Source organism: Dunckerocampus dactyliophorus, chromosome 19 (genome assembly GCF_027744805.1).
Source record: "Dunckerocampus dactyliophorus isolate RoL2022-P2 chromosome 19, RoL_Ddac_1.1, whole genome shotgun sequence".
Lineage (NCBI taxonomy): Eukaryota > Metazoa > Chordata > Actinopteri > Syngnathiformes > Syngnathidae > Dunckerocampus > Dunckerocampus dactyliophorus.
In genome coordinates this window covers 6,404,855-6,430,263 of record NC_072837.1, presented here as the reverse complement: position 1 = coordinate 6,430,263, position 25,409 = coordinate 6,404,855, and the positions used below count along the sequence as shown (strand labels likewise).

The window sequence follows — 25,409 nt, the reverse complement described above, 5'->3', positions numbered from 1 at the left end:
CTATTTATTGCTTTGGTGAGAGGTTTGTTTTCCGAAAAGTGCTATTGTGCAGCCTAGAAAACAGTGTAGCAATAGAGACAGCCTCACTCTCATGCCAAAAACACCTCCCAGGTGCCAAATGGACTTTTTTTTTTTTTTTTTTTTAGCAAGGCAGCCGACAAACATAGAAGCATGCAAGAGAGTTGGACATACTGTACAGGCTCAGTGTACATTTAGGCTCAGTGGTTAACACCATTGACAGAAACAAAGGACATTACTACAAAATCACCACTAGAACACATTATGCAGTTGAATTACTGCTCTGTATTAAATATAAAATAGATCTTCAAATTCAATACAAGACTTGCCTCTGTGTTAATGGATGCAAAAGTAAACAAAAATAATGAACATTGCTGAAAACATAGCATTCATAGATGCTGGTGTTACCACTTTTATATGTGTGCTGTATGTACTGTGTTGCCCTTGCCTGCAAACCTCATCTTAAATCCCTTTTTAAGGAAGATGGTGTGGTTTACTAGCATTCTCCAGTCCCCACAGCAGCTCAGAGTATGTTATACTTGTTTTTTTTTTCAACCCAGACACCTCCTACCCTAACGATACGGTGTCTGTGTCTAAAAACATCCCCAATAGCTGCTAGATTTACTGTCTCAAGGAGGAGCATTGATGGTAATTTATCATTTGGGAACTACAACGCCTTTCTAATGTCAATAAAATGGGCAAAATTCACACATTTTTGTGTTTTATTAGTACGAATGGCCATATTAGTGTGAAATTGATTATTTGTTAATTATGCATTAAAGCAATTGAGGCAGCTTTGAGTGCACTACTTGCTGCAACCAGCAGAGGTGCTGTTGATTCAGTCTCAACTCCTCACAAACACTAGCCCGCCCCCTCCCGAACTCAACATGTCAAAACGGCGACCTGAAACACAGGCAAAAGTTGGCAAAAAAAACTTCAAAACTCCTCCCTTACGGAATGTGAATGGAAGCTAGTTGGGTTAGATTTTTTTTTTTAATGATTATTTTTCTCAGATTGAAAGCGCATTTTAACTGTTTTAGTCTTAATTCACGTGCTTAAAACGTAATATTTAAAGTTTTTTTTGGGAGGAGCTATATATATATATATATATATATATATATATATATATATATGTATGTGTATATATATATGTATGTATATATATATATATATGTATGTATATATATATATGTATGTATATGTATATATATATGTATATATATATATATATATATATATGTATGTATATATATATATATATATGTATATGTATGTATATATATATATATATATATGTATATGTATGTATATATATATATATATATGTATATATATATGTATATATATGTATATATATATGTATATGTATATGTATATATATATGTATATGTATAAATATATATATAAACATGGCTATGTAACTAGCAAATACCTGCAACACATTTCAAAAGCAGGAAAAAGTGGCCTTAATTACAAACTCACCTTTTGTAAAAGTTAAAATAAAAAAAGGAGTACAAGGATGTGGAGGACCCCAATGACCGGGTTTGCCTTGGGTCCTCAAATGAGTAAATACGCTCCTGCTAACAATCACATAAACTTTACTTCATTAATCATGTGATGGAAATGAAGGGAGTCGAGAAATTAATTTCGAAAGGATGGAAAAGACTCTTCAGAGTCATTTTTGGTTGACTCAACACATTATTGAAGACCTTATGTTGATTTTACCTTTAATTTGTCACTTTGACCACAACATCTTCGCCCCTCAGTGATGGACAAGTGAGTGTTGACTTGGAATTAATGAGTCACTAATTTCTCAGCAGCACGTGTGAGAATAGAATGTTATTCTAAAGCGAATGCGGTTTCGGAAAAACCAATCACACAGCCGTTTTTTTTGTACCGTATGTCAAGTTTGATCATATAAAAGTGGTCCTACTGCGTGGAAGGATGAACAGTCCTTTATTTCCATACAGCACAGGTGAAAGGAACTGCTCTCTTATTGGTCAGCTGGTAGCTGACCTGAAGCCAAAAGGTCAACGCTTCTGTGGATGTGTCAAAAGACAGCAATCATGTGCAGCGCAATGTGAATGTGTTTTCCTCATTAACTTGGCAAGGGTGCTTGTTCTAATTAGTGGCACTGAGCTATGGCTGGAAAAAGTGAGCTTAGGCATGCGGTGCCATCCAACGGACCTGCCAGCCCAAAGTGCTACCTGCACATCCTGATCCTATGCAGCCTCAGTCCAGTGAGAGTTCATCTCAAATGGATGGAAATCAAACGCGGAGCTTGGCGAACATCCTTTCGAAGGGGTACAGGTTGAAGGCAAGTGTACTGCTGAGATCCTGCAGTAACTCCTCAAGGGACTGGACCCTGGAGATGATGTAAGGCCTGCAAAGGTAACAAAGACCGTTTTGTCTGACTGATGCTAACATGAAACGACCACCCCGTGGGATTAGGTTTCAGGGAAATCCCTTGCCAAAACTGTTTTCCTGTATATGTTGAAGGTCGCTGGCATATTGTGGGATATTGCTGCATTCCAGAACACCGAGGAAGGTGAAAATGTTCAACCTGCGATGAGGAAAGAATGGGTAGTTGCACCCCAACTTCTCCAAGATGTCAATGACAGCGCCCACTCAGACAGTTGCCTCCAGCAAGATTACCTGCGAAAGCACGATGGTGACAAGTCGGTTAGTAGGACAATGCAAAAACCTCATCAATACAAATTGAGGAATCATAAAAATCAGGTGGAGGAGTTCAAGTATCTCGGAGTCTTCTTCACAAGTTGGGAAGGTTGGAGCGTGAGGTCAACAGGTGGATCGGTCAGAGGACAGCCGCTGCTCCGTCACATCGAGAGGAGCCAACTGAGGTGGCTCGGCCATCTAGTCAGGATGCCTCCTGGACGCCTCCCTGGTGAGGTGCTACGGGTATGCCCAGCTAGGAGTAGGCCCCCGGGGCAGACGTAGGACACGCTGGAGAGATTATGTCTCGCAGCTGGCCTGGGAACACCTTGGGGTCCTCCTGGTGGAGCTAATGAGACTGCTGCCACCGTGACCTGGACCCGGATAAGTGGAGGAAAATGGAATGGTGTGTGTGTGAGTGACAGGAAGAAAAGCTGGTTTCTATTCGGTATTCCAAACACAGTGGCACCGCTATTTGAATGCAATCACTCTACTGCCCTACATGCTCTACATGCTCTACAGTATATGCTAATGAGCTAATATGCTCTCTGAATAGGGTTTTAAAATGTCTAAAATCCAATAATTTGAATTTAAGTCCTTAAAATGTGTTAAATTGTCTTCAAATGGGTCTTTAAAAAAAAAGTCTTAAATTTGACTTGTTAAAGCCTTCGGAGACCCTGAAAGTTACCGAGTAAAATTACAACAAAAAAAACAACTGATCACAGCCAATAGAAATGACTTAAGATTGTTGAATGTTTTCAAGACTAACAATCAAATTGTCTTCATAAACAAAAGTTGGCTTATTGCAGCCATCAGCCATGTTTTTTTTATTTCAAGTCATATCTCGTGAGCGCAAATTAGGATATTTCGGACTTCTCAGTAGTTTGGAATGCACCACTCGTAGGCACTAGTTTTGGCTTTGGCTTGTCTCCCAATTAGTGACAAAAAACAAGTCTCTCTGAGCCTCCGTGTGTCTCTTTTTAATGCAAATAGGTAGTAAGACCAGTCATCTTGCGTTATCTGTAAACCCGCGTTCTAACTTTGAGATGGACAAACGAACCCAAGTCACTTTTGAACCGTTACCCGTTCTAGCTTGGTAGAATAGCTTTTTAAATGAGCTTTTTTCAGTTCAATTATTATTATTATTCGATTCAAGCTTCCTGTTCATAAGATGACACACATTTGTGGACATGATGGAAAACCTGATCATCTCATTATGGGCATGTATTTAATCATGCTAGACTGTTCTGATTTTACTACTATGGCCATCAAAAACAAAATTGATTTAAAGTTGCGGTGACACATTGTTTTTAAATGTTGGCTCCTTAAAATATATTTTAGTGCCACATGTATCTTGAACAATAAGGCCAACATGAGCCAAGAAAAGAAATTAGATGTCCGTAAATGGCGTTGGCTTCTCCACAGGTTCCTAACTTTAAGTGACCCCTGTCATATCACGCATAGTCATTTTATTCACCATCTGGAATTTATGTTGGCAACTGTAGGATCATATTTAAGTAATCACCATGCATGGCTTCTTTTTGTGTCACTCCTGTGTATGACGCACTGTCAGCGGAATATGACACTCACAATCAGATGGGATACATGCATGCCTCAATCTCCTCCTAGTGATTAAAATGCCAACTACATTCTTACTGGTTGTGCACAGTTTTTAATAAAGAGCTGGGATAGGCTCCAGCTCACCCGTGATCCTGAATGAATGAATCACTTTTTTTGTACCCAGGCTCCCCCTAACATTCCATTCCATTGTCTTCTGCTTATCCGGGTCCAGGTCGTGGGGGCAGCAATCTCAGTAGGGAAGTCCAGACTTCCCGGTCTCTGGCCACCCCTTTCATTTCCAGCAGGAGGACCCCAAGGCGTTCCCAGGCCAGCTGTGAGACATAATCCCTCCAGCTTGTCCTTGGTCTTCTCCGGGGCCCACAGCCGGCTAGGCATGCCCGAAAAATGGAGGCGTCCGGGAGGCATCCGGACTGCCTGAGCCACCTCAACTGGCTCCACTTGATGTGAAGAAGCAGCGGCTGAACTCTGAGCCCCTCCCGGATGGCTGAGCTACTCACCCTGTCGCTTACGGGGAGTCCAGCCACCCTACGGAGGAAACTCATTTCAGCCGCTTGTATCCGCCATCTTGTTCTTTCGGTCACGACCCAAAGCTCATGATCACAGGTGAGGGTGGGAACATACAGTCATGGAAACAATGATCAGACCATCCTTGTTTCTTCAGTTTATTGATCCATTTTAATGCCTAAAAATTATTAAAGCCGTGTACACATGAACTGACACCCCTATAGTCACCTTTGCACTTTGCGCAGGCTATGGGGTCGCTGCAGGGACACAAGAGACAGCTGGGTTTCAAATGGAGTGGGGAAGGAGGACAAAGTAAGAAGCTAAAACAAAAACTTACCACTTCCACACAGAATGGGAGGAGAACTTTTTCATGTCTGACATGAATCCATGCAATGTTGAGGTAATTTAATGTCTTTTCAATGTAACATTACTGACACCTAGTGACCAGAATACTATATATACAGTAACTTGTCTCTCAATATTGTTTGACTAACAATAGGCCACAGTCAATCATTAATTTATTAACAGTGATCATTCATTCATTCATTCGTTCATTCATTTTTGAAAACTGCGATAGAGTGAAGGAAAGTGGTGAGGGACGGCTGCTTCTGGACCAAACTATATGTCACCTTTTAATTTACAGAAGAGAAGCACACCTACTTGACTTTTGCTAAGCATGCCACTCACCTCCACTGTGACACATCCCAGCATCTGCCTGAGTGAAGAGGTCGTGAGCTGCAGCTGCAAGCATGTGAGAGATGCATTCTCATCCCACGGTAAATAGACCTGCTAATGTAAATGGAAAAGTGATGAAATGGAGACATAAGGAAGTTGGAATGTAAACTATTTAGAGTTGGACATATGTTAGGAAAAATGAGTTACAGTAATATGAATTTATCTGTTTGTTTGTTTCTTGTCTTTCTATATGTCCTTCGTCCATTTGTACTTCCCATTCATTCGTTACCCTGCCTACCCTGTTCAGGATCAGAGGGCTCACATAGACAACCATTCCTACTCTTATGCACAACTATGGGCAATTTAGAGTCTACAATTAACCTAACATATTTTTTTGGGAACACCCATGTCGAGTCCTGGATTCAAATCCAGACCACCTGGCTGTGTGGCCTGTGGCATAAGTACTGACCACATACTGTGTGTGGCGAGATATTAGCAAACAACAGAAAATGTAACGTTGAAAGACCTTTTCAAAACAAGCACTCAGCTTTTTCTGAAAAGTACCCAACTGCAGATGGGCGTAAGGGAGCGATTTCGTAACTACTACGGAAGGTTGAGCAGAGCAAACATACTTTCAAGAAGTGGATGAAGGCTCCAAAGTGAGACAAGAAATTATAATTATTAAATATTCATAAAATGAAAAAAATGCTCCCCCTGCAAAGTCAAAAACAGTCAACAATAGGACCAAAAGAATGGCAACAAACATCACCAGTAGGCAAATTGATGACATTCACTCAGCGCAAGCATATTGTGTTGCCTGTGATGAGTCAAGTGATGTAAATAATATTGAGCAGACAGTACTGATAAGCAGATATGTGAACTCTGATGGGCTTTTTTATGCTAAAGTTGGCCACGTTTTCTTTGAATTTTACACAAACACGGGAACGACTCAAAAAAGCCATCATAGTTCAGTGTTCAATTATTTCAAAGTAGCCCGACACATGCACCCTGCACTTCTGTTAGTTGAATTCTGTTGTTGCAAGAAGCAAAGTGATTCTTTTGATGCTAAAGGTTATCGACTCCTGATATCGGGTGTTCACATGCATCTCGAAAAGTATAGAAGCATAGCCATGACCATGTGATACTCTTGGGGAATTACCTATTACTAAAATCTGGCTTTTCCATAAACTGTTTTATGTATGTTCAATGCTGTTATCCATGTGGCAGTGAAGTCACAGTTTCTCAGTTTTGGCCACAGCTTGGAAGTATCCACTTAACCTGACCATAATGATAGGTCCAATATTCTAAATCTTCATGGAAACACAACAAACAAGGAGTTCTGCTAATTTCCTACTGCATGGCTCCAAATATTGAGGAAAACAACATGCATATGAGACATTCATTTCACAATTAAATCACTACTCTGTATTAAATACATGTATGTGTGCTCCATAGCATTGCATGACTTCATGATGACATCAGTGCTTTACAAATGCATGGCCACCGTATGATGGGGTTCCCAAACATCAATAGGATCCTGATCCCTACAGCATCCCTTGGCCTTTAATCCAGAATCTTGCTGTGGTTTCTCCAATGAAAGATGATGGAAGACCAGGCAGCTCTCACGCTTCTAGTCTCGCAAACGCATTTAAACCCCTGAGTGACTTATTTAGACAGCACACCCTGTTATTCCCCACTCCTCAAACTCACCACTGATGTTTAATCAGCAGGAAAAGACGCTTCTGGGGTCAGCAAAGCCACTGCAAACTAGGAATTTATATTGAAATTAATAACCAGTGTGTCATGACAATAATAGTGGATCATCCCAATCATTCGGAAATGGAGGAAAAAGCTGCAAGGTTGTAAATTTATATGTGGATCACCACAGGTCTTTTGGAACTATCGGGGTATGAAATGTTAAGCTATGTGGTTATGCACCATGTCATAAATGTGGCAGTTGTTTGAGTCCCGTCAGGAATATGGAAGCAGTATGTGATTTAATGGAGACATTGGACGGTAATGGTTGGTTGGCTTGTGTGGCTTGAAATAGAAATAGGAAGTGGATGACAGCATCCTCTGTATCTGGTGTAGCTCAACTTTGGGGCTGAGGAAAGACTGACAGTTAGGTCTGACAGTTTAGACTGGGGTCAAGCAGGAAATGGCTTTTTACGCTCCAATCTTTTATTTCTACAGTATACGCTTATTTATACAGTATACATATCAGTGATGTGCGTTGAGGTTCATGGCTGGTGAGGCACCGATGCCTTTGGAGTTTTAAAAAATGTTAATAAAGGTTGCTCGTTACTCATTACAAGTGGATTTTCATAGTCAAATCTGAGTCATTAGATGTTGTCCATAGTTGACTAATATTCAAGTGTTTTAGAGCAGAGCTATTGGCAATCCCGACAAACAGATCTCATGACATCCCCATCAGCAGTGTACTACATCAGCAGTGACTTACCCTCCCAATTGGTCCCGAGAGCCCGGTTCTGATAGGCGATCCGTGACGAGGAACGTAGTTCCGCTTAGTTGCCAGTAGAGAGTTTGGCCTCTTAAAACAATATGCGTTCAAAAGAGTAACACATTTGCATCATAAAAATACCCCCTCAAAAAAATCGGACCTCACGAATCGCAGCAACTAAGCGGAACTACGTTCTTCGTCACGGATCTCCGGCCAGAACTGGGCTCACGGAATCAATTACTACACTGCTGATGGGGATGTCATACAACTTCATGTCAAAAAATCGGAACTATCCCTTTAAAATTCACTGTCAGGATATAAAATGAAGATGGCGTAACGGCCTTAGCTGTTTTAAATGACATTCAGTGATGTTCAACGATGAGCCAATGACGTCGTGAGATATGTAAGAAGCTGCTGACACAAGTTGCACTTCACTTTGTGGAGTCATCTTTAACCTTTTCAAAATACTTCCACACTTAAGATGTTTTTTTAGTAACTTTTACGAGCCAATAAGTCAGTCGATGTTGACGGGCTTTGTAGCGCGCCTCATCTCCTTGGGATTGTGCCACGGAAGCGGGTGATTTTACGAATGTGTGCTAAGTCTAGGTCTTGTGTTAAACGCACACGTCATTTTCAATTCTTTATTAGCACAAATTAGGCGAGATTGATCGTCGGACCAGATTCCTCCAAACTGAATCGCCGAGTAGTCGACTATTATAAGACACCTCTACTATCCCGATCAGTGAAACACGATATGATAATGAAGTTAAGTCAGTTGTATTAAACTGTGATATTACAGAAAAAGCTGAATACACATAATCCTGCTCAACCAGGTCAATGCTCCAATGTGTTTGTTCGGAAAACACACTGGTGAATGTCACCGTCATCTTGAAAAAGCCCAAGTAGGACGTAATTAAAACCAAATTGTCGGTAAGAACGGTTAGTGAATGTTTGTTGTTGTAAGAATGAAAAAGTAGCCAGTAGCTTATTTGAAAGCCAGAATGAAAGTGACATCCCATGGAAGACGGTGTGCAGGGCTGCTTGTAGTGCATTTCAATGTGTTTATTTAAGCTTTGGCTGCATGCGGCTTCCACTTCAGAGTGAGTGTGGTGCCACTCGCTCTTGTGAAATTCACCAGTCAAGAATGTTTCCTCCGCACGTGACGACGGCCTCACACATGACTGAGAGCCACAAGCAGCACTTTAGAAAGCAAAGAGCCACGGGCGCTTCCATGATTTCTTTGGAGTATGCAAGGTCATTGCCCACCTCCTTTCCAAACCAACTCCCACTCCACCCCCTTATGTTTCCTCTCATCTCCGTCTGGGAAAGGTGAGCAGCTAGGACTGGAACAGCAAGCACCATTCAGAGGGGGAGGAGGAGGAAAGATTTACACCTTGTCCTCATCTTTACTGTACGGAGATTTACGGCCTTCTCAATGCAAAGCAGACTTGTTAACGCAGCAAACACTCTTGATGAGCAACAGGTGAATCACCCATTTTGGAATTTATGATAACACAGTTTACAGTTTAAAAGGCTAGCGTGAGTAGTAAAGGTTTTTGGCAAGAACCTGTTATTCTAAATATCAAAAGATCACCTAAAGCAGCTATGCTGTACAGTACTGGCCCATGTGCAAGTAGGCTCCGCAAAGGAACTGTTTTACACACTCCTATAATACACTATTTTTAAACAATTTGAAATAAATCCCAGAGGTCCCACAATTGTGAACTCAACGTCTAGCCTTGAATGAATTTAGACAAAAGCGCGTATCATAAGCTCGACTGGGAACAGCCATTTTGTGTCTGTAACATTTATGCTAATGAACCGTGGAGTGTGCTCCTCATACTATTTTTCAACCTCAATTCCTCAGGAGCATTAAAAAATGTGTTCACTGTTTATCTTACACAACTCACACAATGCTGCACGGTGGCCTGGTGGTTAGCCAGGGGTTTATGTGCGTGGGTTTTCCTCCAGGAAGTCCAGTTTCCTTCCATATTCCAAAAATATGCATGTTAGGTTAATTGGAGACTCAGAATTGGCCATGATTGTGAATGGTTGTCTGTCTATATGTGCCCTCTGATTGGCTGGCGACCAGTCCAGGGTGTACCCCACTTCTTGCCCAAAGTCAGCTGGGATACCCCCATGACCATAGTGAGTACCAGTGGGATAGGAAATGGATGAATGCTCACAAAAAGTCAGGGATATTTGGCTTTCGTGTGACATTTTAGGATGAACCTGTCATGATCTGTGTTGTCGCTCTGCTGCCGCCTGTCTGCCTTGTGTTGCAGTGCATGCGGTCCTGCTGAGGCGGAGCTGGCAGCGCACACCTGCGGCCAATTAGTGCACCTCTTCTTATGCTGATAGTTTGCTTCTGCTCCGTGCCAGATTGTCCTCGTTCCTCGCCTCGCCTCGCCTCGCCTCTGTCTTGTATCCCGTACCCTAGCTTTTTCCTCTAGTTTTGGTCGTGAGTATTACTCCTGCTTGGCTACTTCCAGCAGCTCCTTGTTTTGCATTTTTCTTGCTAATGTTAGTGTTACCTGCTGGCTTATCCGCATCCTTTTGCTGGCTGTCCATTTTTGTTCTGCCTTTTGCCTATGGCTTCGCCCTCTATTTTTGTTGTCAGTATTTGCTCCCATTTTTTTGTATGCTTTGTGCATCTTTTTCCCTCTTCGGAGGCTATTTTGTATTAAACCTTCTTTGTGTGTGTGTGTGTGTGTGTGTGCGCTTCTCTGCAAACCCTGTTTTCGCCAGCTCGTGACAGAACCTATAACTTACGGGGATTTGACCTTCTCTACACTTTGTTTCCTTTTTATTTCCAAAACAACAAAAATGTCACGCTCTGTGTGACTTGTTGGACTTCTTGTTGTTCTGCCCATTGTTTCCACCTTAATTTCCTGTTTTGTGCTCTTATTTTTTGCATCTGTTTCCTGTTTAGTGCTATAGTAGTTCTCCCTTCTGAAGCTGCTGATCACAGCTGGTCCTCATTAGTAATTAGGAGGTTTCTTATGGTGAGTGTGTGGATTTGGCCATTTGTGTGTGACTTTGATGTGTTTCCGGGGCTTCTCCAGTCCACCTGCTGAAGCTAATTAAACACTTTCACCTGCACTTCGTCTCACTATCCTGAGGTCACGACCATGTGCGATCGTGTCAGAATGAGCCAGCCACTGTGGGCCCCACAGAGCAGGATTTTTGGAACTCACTTTTTCTTAAAGCGCTGCATGCCATGTGTGAGCCTTACACGCAAGAGGAATCAGACATGTTGATGGTTGGTCCTGACGGCAAGCTTGACCCCATCAACTGTGTTCCCCAGAACCACCGCTCGTGCTCCTGGGTGCTCTCGCAGCAAGTGCAAGCTTGAACCGACTCCAGCGGCCGCTCACACACAGCCCGCCCTCGATGCGAACGCACGTCTCGGCTGGCCGGCTCCAGTTCCAAGTCCAAGTCAGGTCAGAAGTCGTTCCCCTCCTCCTTCCACTCCGGCACCCCTTCTAACTCACCTCCTGACGACTCTGATGCGTGCTCTACGTCAGCTTCCAACTCCTCCAGTGCCTGCTCCACATCAGCTTCCGACACCTCCGCTCCCTGCTCCATGCCAGTCCAAGACCAAGGTCAAGCTTCCTCCTATCCCGCCACCATATGCCTTCTCAGCCACCACTGCTTCCGGCTGCAAATGTCAAGTCAACTCCAGTTCTCACTCCACGCCAGCCCAAAGCCCTGACACCCCCAAACGCATGGCAAAATGGGTTCCAGGGGGTCAGAGCAGGACGGACTTTTGGCCTTCCTCCAAGACTCCCACCGCCCTTCCCTGGCGTCTGCCTCACATGGTCGGGCAGAGCCATCAGACCTTTCTCCCTGTGTCTGTTGTCAAAAGAGATGTTTGGAATCAGTCTAGAAGTGGGTAGCTAGTACCCTCAGCCGTGCGACCGGGGACGCACCGCTCGCTCCTGCTCCACGCCAGACCGAGGCCAAGTTGCCTCCTGCTCCTGCTCCTGCTCCTGCTCCTGCTCCATGCAGAGGCCGAGACTGGAGCTAATTAAAGACTTTCACCTGCACTTTGACTGTCTCCGCATCCTGGGGTCACGACCATGCGCCACCGTGACGATAATAGTATCAAATTAAAGATGTGAGCAGTGCTGAATGGGCTCTTGTCCCACCACTTACATCAGGGCCCACGCAAGTAGGTGATTTTTTTTGTGTGTGTCTTTTCCTGTTGCTACTGGTTGACACTGACAAATTCAGGGAGTGGTCGATGCATATAGCTTCAGGTGTCGTCTTGATCATGCATACCAATCATGATGATCGGACCACGTGGATCAGATCACGTTTACATTGTTGTGGTGAATTGTCAGACTGACCATCAAAGTTTGTCGTCATGCCCCGCGAACATTCTAAAACGCTTTGCAATTTGATGTCATCCATCTGTCTAGTATCCGTGATTTTGATTTGGGCTCATTTGGTCAAAGTCCCTAGGAGGGGTTTGTCACAATCAGTGAAAATGGCGGCAGGGGTTAATTAAAAAAATAAAATAAAAATTATAAGGGACCCTTAAAATACCACATTTTTCACAGGGTTGACTTGCTTGCAAATTTTGAGTTTTCATGCGAGCTTAGGCACCCAGAAATACAAGGAAACACATGAAATAATTTGCACCGCTATGGCTCTGTGCTGGAGCCCTCATGGAAGGATCTCCATTACGATAATGTCAAACAAAATAGCAGTAGTAAAAACAAAGGAGTCACAAAAAAACTACACAATATGTTCGAAAAGGAGCACATTTGTTGATCAACATAACTTTTTCATCACAGATTTTGTCTGTGGTGATCTCCCAGTCAAGCTGACATGATCAGCTGCCTGCGGGTTGTGTGGGTCATAAATTGGTGCACTTTAGTAAATCACTGTGAAGCTGGCAGCCAATAAAACACTAAGAAGCCACTTTAAAGGGCGTGGAAGGCTTGTCTTCTGCCACTCACTTTCACTGCGCTGTTGCTTCCCTTTGTCCCCCCCCCCCCCCCCACCCAAGACTTGGCAACCAAATTTTCAGGTTTAGATCTGGCAACCATGGTTGTGGTTTTGGCCAACAAACTCATAATTTGTCCCCTGTCGCGCCATGTTATGGTGGTTTTGAGCTCTCCAACTTAGTTTGCAAGTGTGGTCGCTGTGGCTAACATGATATGGCATTGATATATTGCATTTTTCCTCCCCAAAGCAAATTATAATCATTTAACCTCACAATGCATATATCCTGTGCAAGTTTTTAAATGTACCACTTTAAGTGTCTCGTGCAAACGCAGACGACAGCGCTAAAGGTCACATTCGGTTGGCGTTCACTGTAAAAAAAAAAAATGATGAGGGAGCCTGGATGTCTGACTAAAGCTGCTTTCAGTTGCACGTGCAGCACACAGCAATTCACCTTCCAGGTCAGTGTGCATGTGAGAGCTACTCCTGAAGCGTGAGGCTGTAATCATGGTCTCTCCACTGTGTCTTTAGGTTGGTTTAGAAGGTTGGATTAAGTCAGTGGCAGTACAACATGAAACAGCCCTCTGCTGGTCACAGCAGAGCTGCACATGAATAGACTGGGGGCTATTCTGGATCAGTAGCCTCCTTGCCTTTTCAACTCTCTAATCAAAAATACATAAAAGCACATGTTCATGTTTTTGTTGATTTGATGCTGGAATGCATTTCAGCACAGCTGCATACACGCTCATGGAATGCAGCATTGGGTACACTGCAGTAAAGAATAACAGGTGGTGCCGCCAGGTAGCTGTATTTACCTTTACTAGACTGTATAGGGGCCGCACGGTGGCTGGGTGGTTAGCACACAGCCACACAAGCCACACAGTCAGGAGATCGGGAAGATCTGGCTTCGAATCTGCGCTGGGCATTTCTGTGTGGAGTTTGCGTGTTCTCCCCGTGTGTGTGTGTGGGTTTTCTCCGGGTACTCCGGTTTCCTCCCACATTCCAAAAACATGCAGGTTGGAATTGAGCACTTCTGTTGGCGTGTTACGGTGTAAATAAAGTCTAAAAAGCGTGAGACTCTGTTCATCTGTCGAGACATAAAGACGTTACTTACACGATACCTTCAAGAGCTTTTTGCAGGTGGCTGAGTCTGCATTAATTTAGCACCAAAATCAGGCAAAAAGGTTTGTCGTTCACATTTTTTTTTGTCGTTCTTTCCAAGAATTAATGTTAAATCTGAGGATTTATAAAGAGTCCATTGTTCAAATCGAGATTTCCAGTGCTTTAGATTGACGGACTCCATCACTCTTTCAGCTGTCACCAACAGCTCCAAGTTGATGATAAAAAGGCCAGCTCATTAATCAAATGTGTTTCCTTGTTTTGATGGCTTCAGAATAGCCATTATAGACGCTGACTGGACGACATTGTGTTGCGTATGAGTTCACGTCTCCCTTCGCCCCCTCACCCAAACACAGCCCCAAATAGGCGGCCCCTCCCTCCCTAAGGGCCACTAAGCTGGGTGACATGGCCGTCAAACAAAATCTCGGAGCTTCCCTAAGTCTCGGTTGCCACGGGGCAACATCAGGAATGTCGCCGTGAGACAAAGGACGATTACTGACCTGATTTCTCCATACGCTGACATTTGTGAGTTGTTTGCGTCCTTGTATGGGAATTCTTGCCATTGGAGCTGGTCTGGCGTGGACAAAGACATAAAGACATACCAAACTTTTCTTTCAGACATCACACACAAAGGATGTTGTTGCAATCCTTGAAAATCTCTCAATCAGTCAAACTAGAAGTGGGTGTCCCAGATCTGTTTACCACTGGTTTATGCAGCAACGTAATAAAGTAATACTAATAATTAGGGATGTCCCGATCCACATTTTTTGCCTTCCCATCCGATTTCTTTATAGTCTTTTTGTAACAAACCTCTGTGAGTCACGTCCCTAATCCAAAAATCCTTCCAATAAAGGATAAAATTGTAGTGCAAAATACTTTTAGGGTAGGACTAATCATTTCACATGGTTATAATCAATTTGTGGTGTGATTTAGAGTATATGACATTTTTTTAACACTCTTCAGTGCAGTGGTAATTTATTGACGGTCCCTAGTGTAAACAACCAGCGGTTAGAGCAGCACTTCCCAAGCGAGCAGTGGCGGAGCCAGAAAAGTTTCATCGGGGTGGCCAAGGTGAGACCATTACTCATAGTGGTAGCAATAAGTTAGTAGCTGAAATGTCTAGATTGCCGGTGAGGTGGCCGAAGAGTGATCAAGGGTGGCCACGGCCACCACTGGCCACCATGTAGCTCTGCCACTGCGTTTGAGCTCCCCGCACAATGGCACAGTCAGGCGGAACTACCGCTGTAGCTACGGAGCGGAATATCCAACGTCCAACGTGAAACTAACTTCACCACGGTACACCGCGGACGTGTCTGCGTGGTGGTGTTGCGCTTTCTTCTTCTTGCGGGCCGCTGGAGTCGAGTGGCAACCAGCTTTGAGGCACATTAGTGCACCTACCATGTTAGAGTGTGGCTCAGAGTTCCGAACGCAGCAACGGTAACCGCATGGGCCCAATCTGGTGGCAGAAACCAATATTTATCAAAATACAGCGGATCGGCAGATGATCCCGATCCTGAAGATTGGATCGGAACATCCCTGATAATAAGAAGAAATAATAATAAAGTTCAAGATTAAAAATGAGATTAATGTGATTAATGTATGACTGTAATTAATGCTTTAATTTCACACCCCTATATAAGTTTCACTTCTGTATCTCACAGCAACTATGGTGCGTTTAGGGACCGCCGAATAATGTGCGCAATCTCAACATTATCAATGAAGCCTAAAGACATAAACATGTAAAAATGGTGTGTTTGTTTTGCTGTACATATAATACATACCTCTATTATCACATATTTTTTTAATTATTACCGACTTTGGAGGAATGAGGTATGGTTTGTACGGACAAAACAGCCTATTTTCTGTTGGGTTTTTTTGTTTGTTTTTTTACCAAATACGCAAATCGGCGAACACTGAATCACAAATGTGCAGGAGTCCACTTTAATAGAAACTGAAACAATCGGTCCCTGGGTCATACCAATCTAGGCAAAAGTCTGAAATAGATGACTTGCCTTATATTAGTAATAATGACATTTATACATGTGTAACCCGCTTGGTCCAGCCAGCCTCACGTTCCACCTGGCCTTGAACCCAGGGTCCACAGATTGAAAGTCAAGAGTGCTAGGCATCGACCCAAAAGCCCCCAGCTGTTACTCGATATCCAGGGCGACTCTTTAGGTGTCAGGGAGTGAGATTAACCAACGTACTTCCGCACAGAAGCACATTTTGTCAAATGCTAATCATCTTGTCAACTCATTTAGGTAGAATGAGTTGCATGGTTATCCCGTATGTGACCGCATTGTCTAAGTATCAGCTCATGGCTTATGTAACATGTCTCCAATGCCAAGTTATGACAATCTCAGGCATTAGGAGACATAAGGTCCTTGTTTACTGACGGAACATTTCTACTTTAAAATGACCCTTTGTTTGGGTCATGAATGTGTTTGTGTGTACTTACGTGTGGTGGTGCTTCAGTAGCTAATTGTGTTGATCCCATAGTTAATCTGCATTAGACTCCCACAGTGGAACTTGACACTTTTTGGACTCCCGCCTAAAACCAAATTAGACTGTACTCACTACTGCAAGGTGAAGCAAAGTAACCTTCTTTTGGTCAACTTCCACTTTGCTCCGATGCGTCTATGTGTGAAAGAAGTGTGGTGTCTTTTTTTGTGTGTACATTAAAACAAAAAGCCCTTAATCTTACTTAAGTGGATTATTTTTCAGGGACAAAACACTTTATTTCCTGTTGCAGATCAGAAGGTTCACGCTCAGTAAGCATTCATAGACCAGCAGGTATTCACTATTTACTGAATCAAGAACACAGTATTTAAAATATGTGTGAAAAATAGGGTACATAAGAACCTAATAAACTCTTGCTGTCTTTTTGAAGTTCAACCAGTGGATTTTTATTGCTTTTAAATAGTTGCTCCTTTCACATGATATGTTTTTAATTCCAAGTTTAGCTTTGGGTTTGTATGTGTAAGCTTTTTATGCATTTTTGGTGGAGGGGGGGGGGGTCAAAGGAACGGGGTTAACCATCACCTTGAGGGAAAGATGGAGTGTCTGCGTTTTCTATTTGACCACCTGAGCTTGTGGCATTCCCTACCATTAATAGGGCGTTCTGTGCCAGGTCAGCCCAAACACATCACATCTGGACAATGCACCCACAGTCTTGGCATATTGCACATTAACCGCATCCTGGCTATCCCAGTAGCCCAGAAAGAGGAGTTCCCCCTCGGCTCCCAGGTGGTTGGCATGGAGAAGACAACAGATGCTCTGCAGGCACACTCATGCCTGCAAACGAAGCACTCTCACTTATGGCTTGTCAGAAACCAACGTCTGCTTTCTGTTTGGCCGATTTTGTAGCATAACATTTTAGACTGGAAATGAGGACCGGTAAGGAGTGAGTGTAGTGAGACGGGTTAACAATGGGACATGCAAATTAATAGGGCAGGGGTGTCAAATTCGTTTTCATTTAGGGCCACATCACAGTTATGGCTGTCGTCAGTAACTGTCATTATATATATGTAAACAATAAAGTAAATATGAATATAGCCTCATGATATTGCACAATTGCCCATGTAGCCTATTTGTGGCGGTCCAAATACATTTGTGGCAGGCTGGCACAAATAAATGAATGCAAGGGAACACTTGAAAGTTTCATAAGTAAAGATTTGGAATCAGCCGTGATTCAAAAGTGAGTTGTCCGACTCCGAAACGGGCTGAAAATGAACTTTATTCTCACAGTGTGTGCCCACTTTTAGCGTTTTTAGTGTCTTGTGGCTGGCCTGTGCCAATTATTTTCACTGGTCAATGTGGCGGTTATGCTTGAGCCCTGTGCACTTGGCCTAGCAACAAGTGATCAGGCAAATCATTGTTGTTGTTTGGTCTTTGCATTTTATTTCAGTGGCGTTTTTTGCAATTCTGTTGGACGACACATTGGAGTTAAGATGCTGCGACAATCGTTTTCATAAAAAAAAAAAAGAAGCAATCCAGGTTCAAATGAAAACAATGCAAAGTAGCTGAGTCTGTCTTTTTCACTGTCTGTGTTGTGTGGACCACACATTTCAAACCGCAGCTGTTTTGTTTTTAGCCCGTACGACCCGTTGAAGGCTTATTTGTGGTTCACCAAAACCACACAATCCCTTCAACAGGGACACGATAGCAGCTCGAGATTTCAGTGGCTCCTTTCCACACTGACAATCACAGCCTGAGATCACTGTGCGAGATTAGACTCAAGACTGGATGTTGGAGTGTAATTAATTTGGATACACGTATCTGTTCTAACAGGCTTAACCACCATGGGGCAGCTTTATATCGATTAACACTGATACCGACTGCGGGGTCACTGGATTCACTGCACCCTGGATGGTTTTATGCCGAGGAAAAAAGTAGGAGCACATCTTCCTCTTTGCGGTTGTCATTCCATAACGCTTCCGTTCCAAAAGTGCCGTGTAGATAACATAAATACATGGTGGCTGAGTGAGCGGAACCCTTTTAAAAGTTCAACAATATAATTACAGGAGCCGGCGCAGAGATAAAAATATAGAACATTTATATTGAAAAAGACAATTTCCCCACATCTCATGGGCCTTGTCTTCCGTTTGGAGAACTAAATATACTTGAAGATAATTGGATAATGGATGGTGTTTTTATAGGGACCAAAATGTAGTTCGTAGGAAGACATTAGTAGACACAGCACTTCACGGGCCTTAATTGACTTCTATCTGATAAATGACAATCTATCAATTATTTTATACATTTCCATGGGAATTTACTTTGTGAAGGTGTTATAAAGCCATGTAATTATTGGTGTAGGCACATGTTGTCACTTATTGGATTTTTATGGCCCGAGAACACAGACCAAGCTTGTGCCAGGGTCCCATTGTAATCGCTGTTTATTTTAATTCCAAATTGTGGTCCAATTTCCAATGGTTGGAATATTAAACAAACAACTACAGTGGCCGAAAATAACACTTTAACATGTCAAAAAACAAATTGAATTGTGGTGAGTATCCTGATCCCCCCCCCCCCCCCCCCCCCCCCCCCCCCCCACCTTTTTTGTGAACTGTTCGAAGACGTTGACACTAAAGTGTATGAAAGTAAGTAGGATTGCATGTCTGCCAACATTACAGCTGCCATTGTTAATTAGTTTTTTTCTGGGGACTGAAAATGATGTTTTGAAAACCTGTTAATGTTGAGTCTGCTGGGTAGTATTTCACTGGCTGCATTTTTCTGTCACAACCTGTTATATCTCCCAAGCTTCAGCATTTGTGCTGCTATGTCCTCGTCCAAAAAGACACCAAATGAACTGCTTCTGTGCTGCTATTGGGTCATCTGTTTTGGACGCGGATGGTCTATCGAGAGCCGCATATTTCCATTGGAAGTTAAGTCTCCATTTTGTGCATAAATTGGATATGAATTGGCAGCACTTTTATGGTAAGTCACTTCCAATCGTCTTTAATGTTGTTTCCAAGCTTGATATGCAAAACACAAAGTAGCAGCGAGTATGAACGTTTTTGTTTTTGCTCACAGGCTCCCCCTAAAGTACCAAAGCGCAATTGACCGTTTGGCCAATGCAATGCAATGCTAAGACTAGCGCTAAAACCTATGAATACAAAGAAGACAAGTCTTGAAACAACATCTTTTTATGCTCTGAGCAGTAATTTTCAGCTGACTAACACAACATGAGCGTTGTCCTGGCTGGTCCAACATTATTATAACCAGTCATGTGAGGTCGCCATGCCACTAATCGCACCACAAGACAGCTGACCATACATATGATGTAATATGAAACATATACTGTATGTATTATGTTACTATGGCTGCATGGTGGCCTAGTGGTTAGCACAGTCAGGAGATCTGGAAGATCTGGGTTCGAATGTCCGTTGGACATTTCTGTGTGGAGTTTGCATGTTCTCCCCGTGCGTGGGTTTTCTCCAGGTACATTCCAAAAATATGCGACTCTGAATTGTCCATAGGTTTGAATGTGAGAGTGAAAGGTTGTTTGTCTATATGTGCCCTGCGATTGGCTGGCGACCAGTCCAGGGTGTACCCCGTCTCTCGCCCAAAGTCAGCTGGGATAGGCTCCAGCATACCCCCTTCACGCTAATGAGGATTAAGTGGCATAGAAAATGAATGAATGAATTATGTTGCTATCATAAAGGGCTTAAACGCCCCCCAAAGAATATCCCTGTGTATTCTTTCTGCGCTCGTGGCCTGTGTGCAGCTGCAGCGCCGTATAAGGAGCTCACTGTTCTTTTAAAACGGACGCGTTCTGAGCCGGCGTTTGTAAATTATCTTTGGAATGTTCGTAATTAGTTCGGTAATCATAAGCTCAAGGAAATCTGCAGGAAAGCAGACTTTATCACTGTGTGAAAGTCTTCAGTCTGCACGTCTTCGACGGTGGAAGCTGAATATAGAAGAAAGTGCAGGGTGGAGGTTTAAAAGAATGACTTTTATACATGAGTCATTATTTTTGAGGTGAAACAGAAAGATGTGGTGAATTTTCCTCTTGTCGTCACGTAGAAGGGTTGACATAAATCATGTATGTTGTTCAAGCATTCCTCACATTCCAGAGTGATACAGCATCAACTGTTGACTCTGTTCATACTGGGACTACTGCACTCACTGGCCATGTTAGGTACACCTGCGAGATGCGGTGAAATCCCAACTAAAACCTTTATAAAGGTAATGATCACTTCAGACTGACACTGTGAGAGAGTTATTAATTTAACAATATGTATTCTGTCAAGCTTGAGTGGGTGGGGAAGATGGGGAAGGATGTTAAGTGGGGACCTAACGTGCCGTCCGGTCCAACACACAGCTGCCGCTATCTGCTGGAGAAGGGCGCGCCATAGAGAGGACAGCGTCTCACCGCTGCCGCTCACGTTATGTTGCAAACAGTCCCTCTTAAATACAAGCTATTTGACAAGTTTGAATTGGGGAGAAAAAAAAAATCAGTAATTTGGGTCGCCGCTTGTCATTGAGGGGTGATGGTGGCTGCTGCAGCAAAACCAGTTGTTAACCGTTGATGAAGAGCGTTATACTCTCTGCTCTCAGTCACACAAATGCTACAAAACTGACAGGACACACTTCACCTTTGGAGAAAACCAAATCATACGACAACCGCGGCGTACGAAAATCGATGTTTAACTGGATAACAATTACATATCAGTACAGAGAAGGCATACTTGCATACTAATGTATTGAAATTATAAAGCATCTCTAAGTAACCTGAAAAGATGAAACAATGAACAAGTCTAACTGATACAACCCATGGGTAAACTGGAGCCTAGCCCAGTTGACTTTGGGACAAAAAGCATATAACAGCCCGAATAGGTCTGGAGTCACCTGGCTTAGAACTCATAGCGCATCGACTTCACGTTTTGTTTGAAAGGATTCGCTCTACACGCTTTCCATGTGAGCATGACAATAATGCAGATTGGTCCCGGGTATGAAGCACAAAAAATGTGACTTTTTCAAACGTCAAAGCGTGTTTTTTTGTCAGAGATCCCATGGCCACTAAGAGATGAATGTCGTCTTCATGAAATATTGCAATGTCAGATGAAATGAGCAGTGCACCGGGTCCCATTCTTGCAGTTTGGGCCACACCGACATGAAGGTGTTTGTTGTGACTCATCAGGCGTGCGATTCACATACGCATAAAAACATGCCTCCCTTGCCTTTTCTGTGAAGCTTGGGAGACTGAAGGGGGAGTAGTGGTCCTGTGTGTGTGTGTGTGTGTGTGTCCAGTATCAAGATATCTCGTTTGTCCGCCGTGTTGAAAGCTTCTCTAAGGTGTACGACAGCCGGCCAGCCTGGCCAGAGAAAGGAGTCCATTCTTCTACTCTGGAGCTCTGGTTTCTGTGCTCCTTTTGTCTTGCACACTCGACCGAGGACACCAGATGGGTCTGAGGGAATCCAACACTTTATGTTCCTCATCGCCTCTGTCAAGGCTTGTTGCAGGAATGAACATTCATGACGGACGGAAGCACAATAGAAGCATGTCACTTTTTATACTCATGATCAAATGCAGCACTGTCTTGTTTCTAAACCTTTAGGAGGTTATTTAGGGTTGCTCGGTGCAACAGTGGCACTGACCCAGTATTGTAATGTGAGCTGCGATGCCAACCTTTCAGCAGTTTGGCCCTGCCAACATCGGAGCTGAATAGCCATCAGAGCAGCTGGAGAAATGCCATTCAATGGCCATTTGATACACTTGCGAAACTTCTGACTGCGGTGTATACCTCCACCGTACCAGTGCAACATCACAAACCAGTAGTTTCAAGGTTTGCTGTTGGATCCAAAAGGCTTCTTCAGAGCTCAATTTGAAGTGTGGCGTCTCCCTATTTATGTCTCTGGTGTGTGTGTCCCCCGGGGGTGGTCACCATAGAGATGTGGTTGTTGCTGGGTGTGGCTGGTGAACGACTGTTCTGTTCTTATAATAGGTCATTTGCCTGCCGAGTGACAAAACGGCTCATTAGTGACTCTTCTTTCTGTGGAATAAAACAGTCTTTGGGGGAGAGATGTCCGGACATTGTTGTAAGCAGACTGTAGGTGACCCAGCAAAAGTAATGCCCCTTCTTTTCGGAATGCTAATGAACTGCTCACTCTGGGCACCCAGAAACTGCTCTCCTATGTTGTGCTGTGCGTTTGTATAAGGGTTGCTTGGTCTCGCCAATGTAGAGGTCATTGCATGCCTCGCTACAACCAGCTTTTGTGTGAGGGTCTTGGTGAGTTTGAAATGCAACAAACAAGTCCATTTGCCTCGATTCGACCTTTGTAGCTTACCATGACCTGGATGACTGACACAGTACACAGTTTTCTCTACTTCCTTTCCTGTATCATGGTCAGGGGTTAGCTGGGGTGAGCTGGAGCCTATCCCAGCTGACCAGTCACCAGTCAATCACAGAGGAGTCATATGCATATATCCAGTAATTTGAAAAGTAATTGAATCACTTGCGAAGCGATGCGCTCTTCATCATGCAGATGTTGAATGACTTCAGCTGACAGTAATCCATCAGGCCGATGCTTCCATGCAAGCATCCCATCAGATGGGCTCCAGGTGAAGCGCCAGTCAGTGTGTTCACAGTGGAGCTATTTTCCTCATCCACATTCTCCACTGCTGACTGTCATCAGCATGGCACAAGGCTGTGGAAGACTTAACACTTGGGAGTGGAAAGCTGGCGTGTCACAGCACGAATGCCCACATGAGTCACCCCAGTAAAGATTGTCGCTGCACAGGCAACAGCTTCAGACACGGGAAGTTTGCTGGTTTATTTCTTTCTTCTTTTCTTTCCTGGCTGAAAGCAGTGACTCAGATGCAATTGAATTCAACAGTGTTCTTATACAGTGCTGTGCAACAACAGTCAATCATGATCACCAATGAGAAGTTAAGACACTCCAGAACCTTCAGCGACACTTATGTATACGTACAAGATTCAGGCGAATATATGTCAATGCCACATTTAAAGCTGTGCATGCTTAGAATTTACAACCATTTCAATTTGCAATTTCAATCACGCTACGTACAGTTAATTATTTCCACATGTACACGTCCAGTTTGCTATTAAGCATTACAATTATAAAGTAAACGAAATGATAATAGAGCCAAAGTCAAGGCAACACATAAAAAAATTTGAGCCATAAAAACATTTTTCAATTCATCGTTAAATAATCGCCACAATATCAAGTAAGTGTAGAAAAACACGTTTCTGTAATGGAGTTCAGGGCGCACGGTGCAATTGACATTTTATTAAGGCTTTGCGTGGAACTAGCTAAGACAAGTGAAATGAGGACTGTTATGTATGTGTACGCATCGTACGGCTGAGTTATTTTAGCTGGAATTTGGATCATAAGGATAAAAATTGCAGTTTTGCATGCCGCTTTAGAAGCCATCTACCGCCAGCCACAACAGAAGCCGCTGACTTTGCCTTTATGTCAGCTGACTGATGTCATACTTGACTACTTGTATTGTTGCATGTCTAATATTTACCACAAACCTGAAAGAAACATCATGAATAGCTTCACTCAAACTATTTTTCTGGCTCCGACTGCACTACTGCAACACGTTTTATATCACGTATGTCTCATATCAACCTTTCAGTAGCACAGACACACAACACAGGTGTCTCTACCTTACAGTAGCTGTTAACGTCTTAGCCTCTCACGCAACGCTGTACCAGTTTAGGAGAGCTTAGTTGCTGTGTGAGAACCTGTCCGCCTCAGCTATTTCTAATATTTGACACATCTGCGTGGAGCGGTCAGGGGGCGCACAGTAGCGGTCAAAAACAATCAGAGGACTTCCCCTCGCTTGTCGGAAGACAATGTGTGTGCGTATGTGTGTGTTGAATCATGCTTGTTGTTTCCTGCTGGTTTATATGTAGAACAAATGATTCAGGTGTTATGTTAAGAGGTATTGCTTATAATTTACAGCAGGTAACTAACAGGTTCACTAACAGGACGACTTGAAATAAAAAAAAATACTTACAATGGGAGTACATTGATAAGAACCGTTAAGATACACTGGTTGACTTGGGCAGGTGATTCTACGATGACGTGTATGTGCATCTGAGCGGTACCGAACCAGATAGTGGAGGCAGAATATCTTGTAACTCGATCCAAGGCAGATGGAATTACAGGCCATTGGGTCAACAGAAGCCGCAGAGTAGTAGCAGACCGTCCTCTCGGCAGGAAATTAAAGGCCTTCCTTCAGCCCCTCACTCGTCTTTCATCTGCTTCTATTTGACTTCATGAAAAGTACATCGCTGGTGTCTGTGGGTATCCTTCATTTGCCACTGTCTATATCTTGGACACTGCAATCCAGACTGTATCAGGACTTGCAACCTTTTTACGCTGGATGTAAAAAGACTGGAGCATTAAAGCATTAATACAGAGGGAGCAAATGCTGTACATTGGGGCGAAAGTGGAGCAGGCCTGTCGAGAAACTGGGAGGTTGGCGTTTCCGATCCTCGCTCCCACTTCCCAGTCACTATCTTTGTGTCCCTGGGCAAGACACTTTGCCCACACTGGAGTGTGAATGTTTGGTGGTGGTCGGACAGGCAAGGTTGGCAGCCACGTTTCTGTCAGACCACCGCAGGGCAGCTGTGGATACAGATGTAGATTACCACCACCAGGAGTGAATGAATATTGGGTTCACTTCATTGTGAGGTGGTTTGGGTGCCTTGAAAAGCGCTATATCAAATCTAACCCATTATTATTACTGTATGTAGGGCATGCATCAGTCTGTATCGCAACAATGTTGTTCATCACACCTGACACCGAATTTCCCTAATATTCCGTATGGCCCTTATATTTTGACAGGAAAGATCAAAGGGAAGTCCCGGTCGCTCCCGGTCAGTTGCGTGCTTTGAGTATCTTGACGGTATAAAGGTGCTTTACAAGCGAAAGCTTTATTTAGAGT

At 43.4% G+C, this 25,409-nt stretch overlaps 1 long non-coding RNA gene across 6 annotated transcripts; it reads left to right on the top strand.

Moving 5' to 3' along the window:
• The first annotated feature begins 1,518 nt into the window (after window positions 1–1,518).
• LOC129172692 (uncharacterized) lies at window positions 1,519–16,771 on the top strand. Of its 6 annotated transcripts, none has more exons than XR_008567050.1 (5): window positions 1,519–2,409; window positions 2,518–2,700; window positions 5,022–5,176; window positions 5,420–10,373; window positions 10,845–16,771. It is a non-coding gene; the product is annotated as an uncharacterized LOC129172692 (long non-coding RNA). The 6 variants fall into 6 exon arrangements; XR_008567051.1 differs by having other exon boundaries at window positions 5,420–10,917; window positions 11,035–16,771; XR_008567048.1 differs by having other exon boundaries at window positions 5,420–11,136; window positions 11,220–16,771.
• Window positions 16,772–25,409: the final 8,638 nt, after the last annotated feature.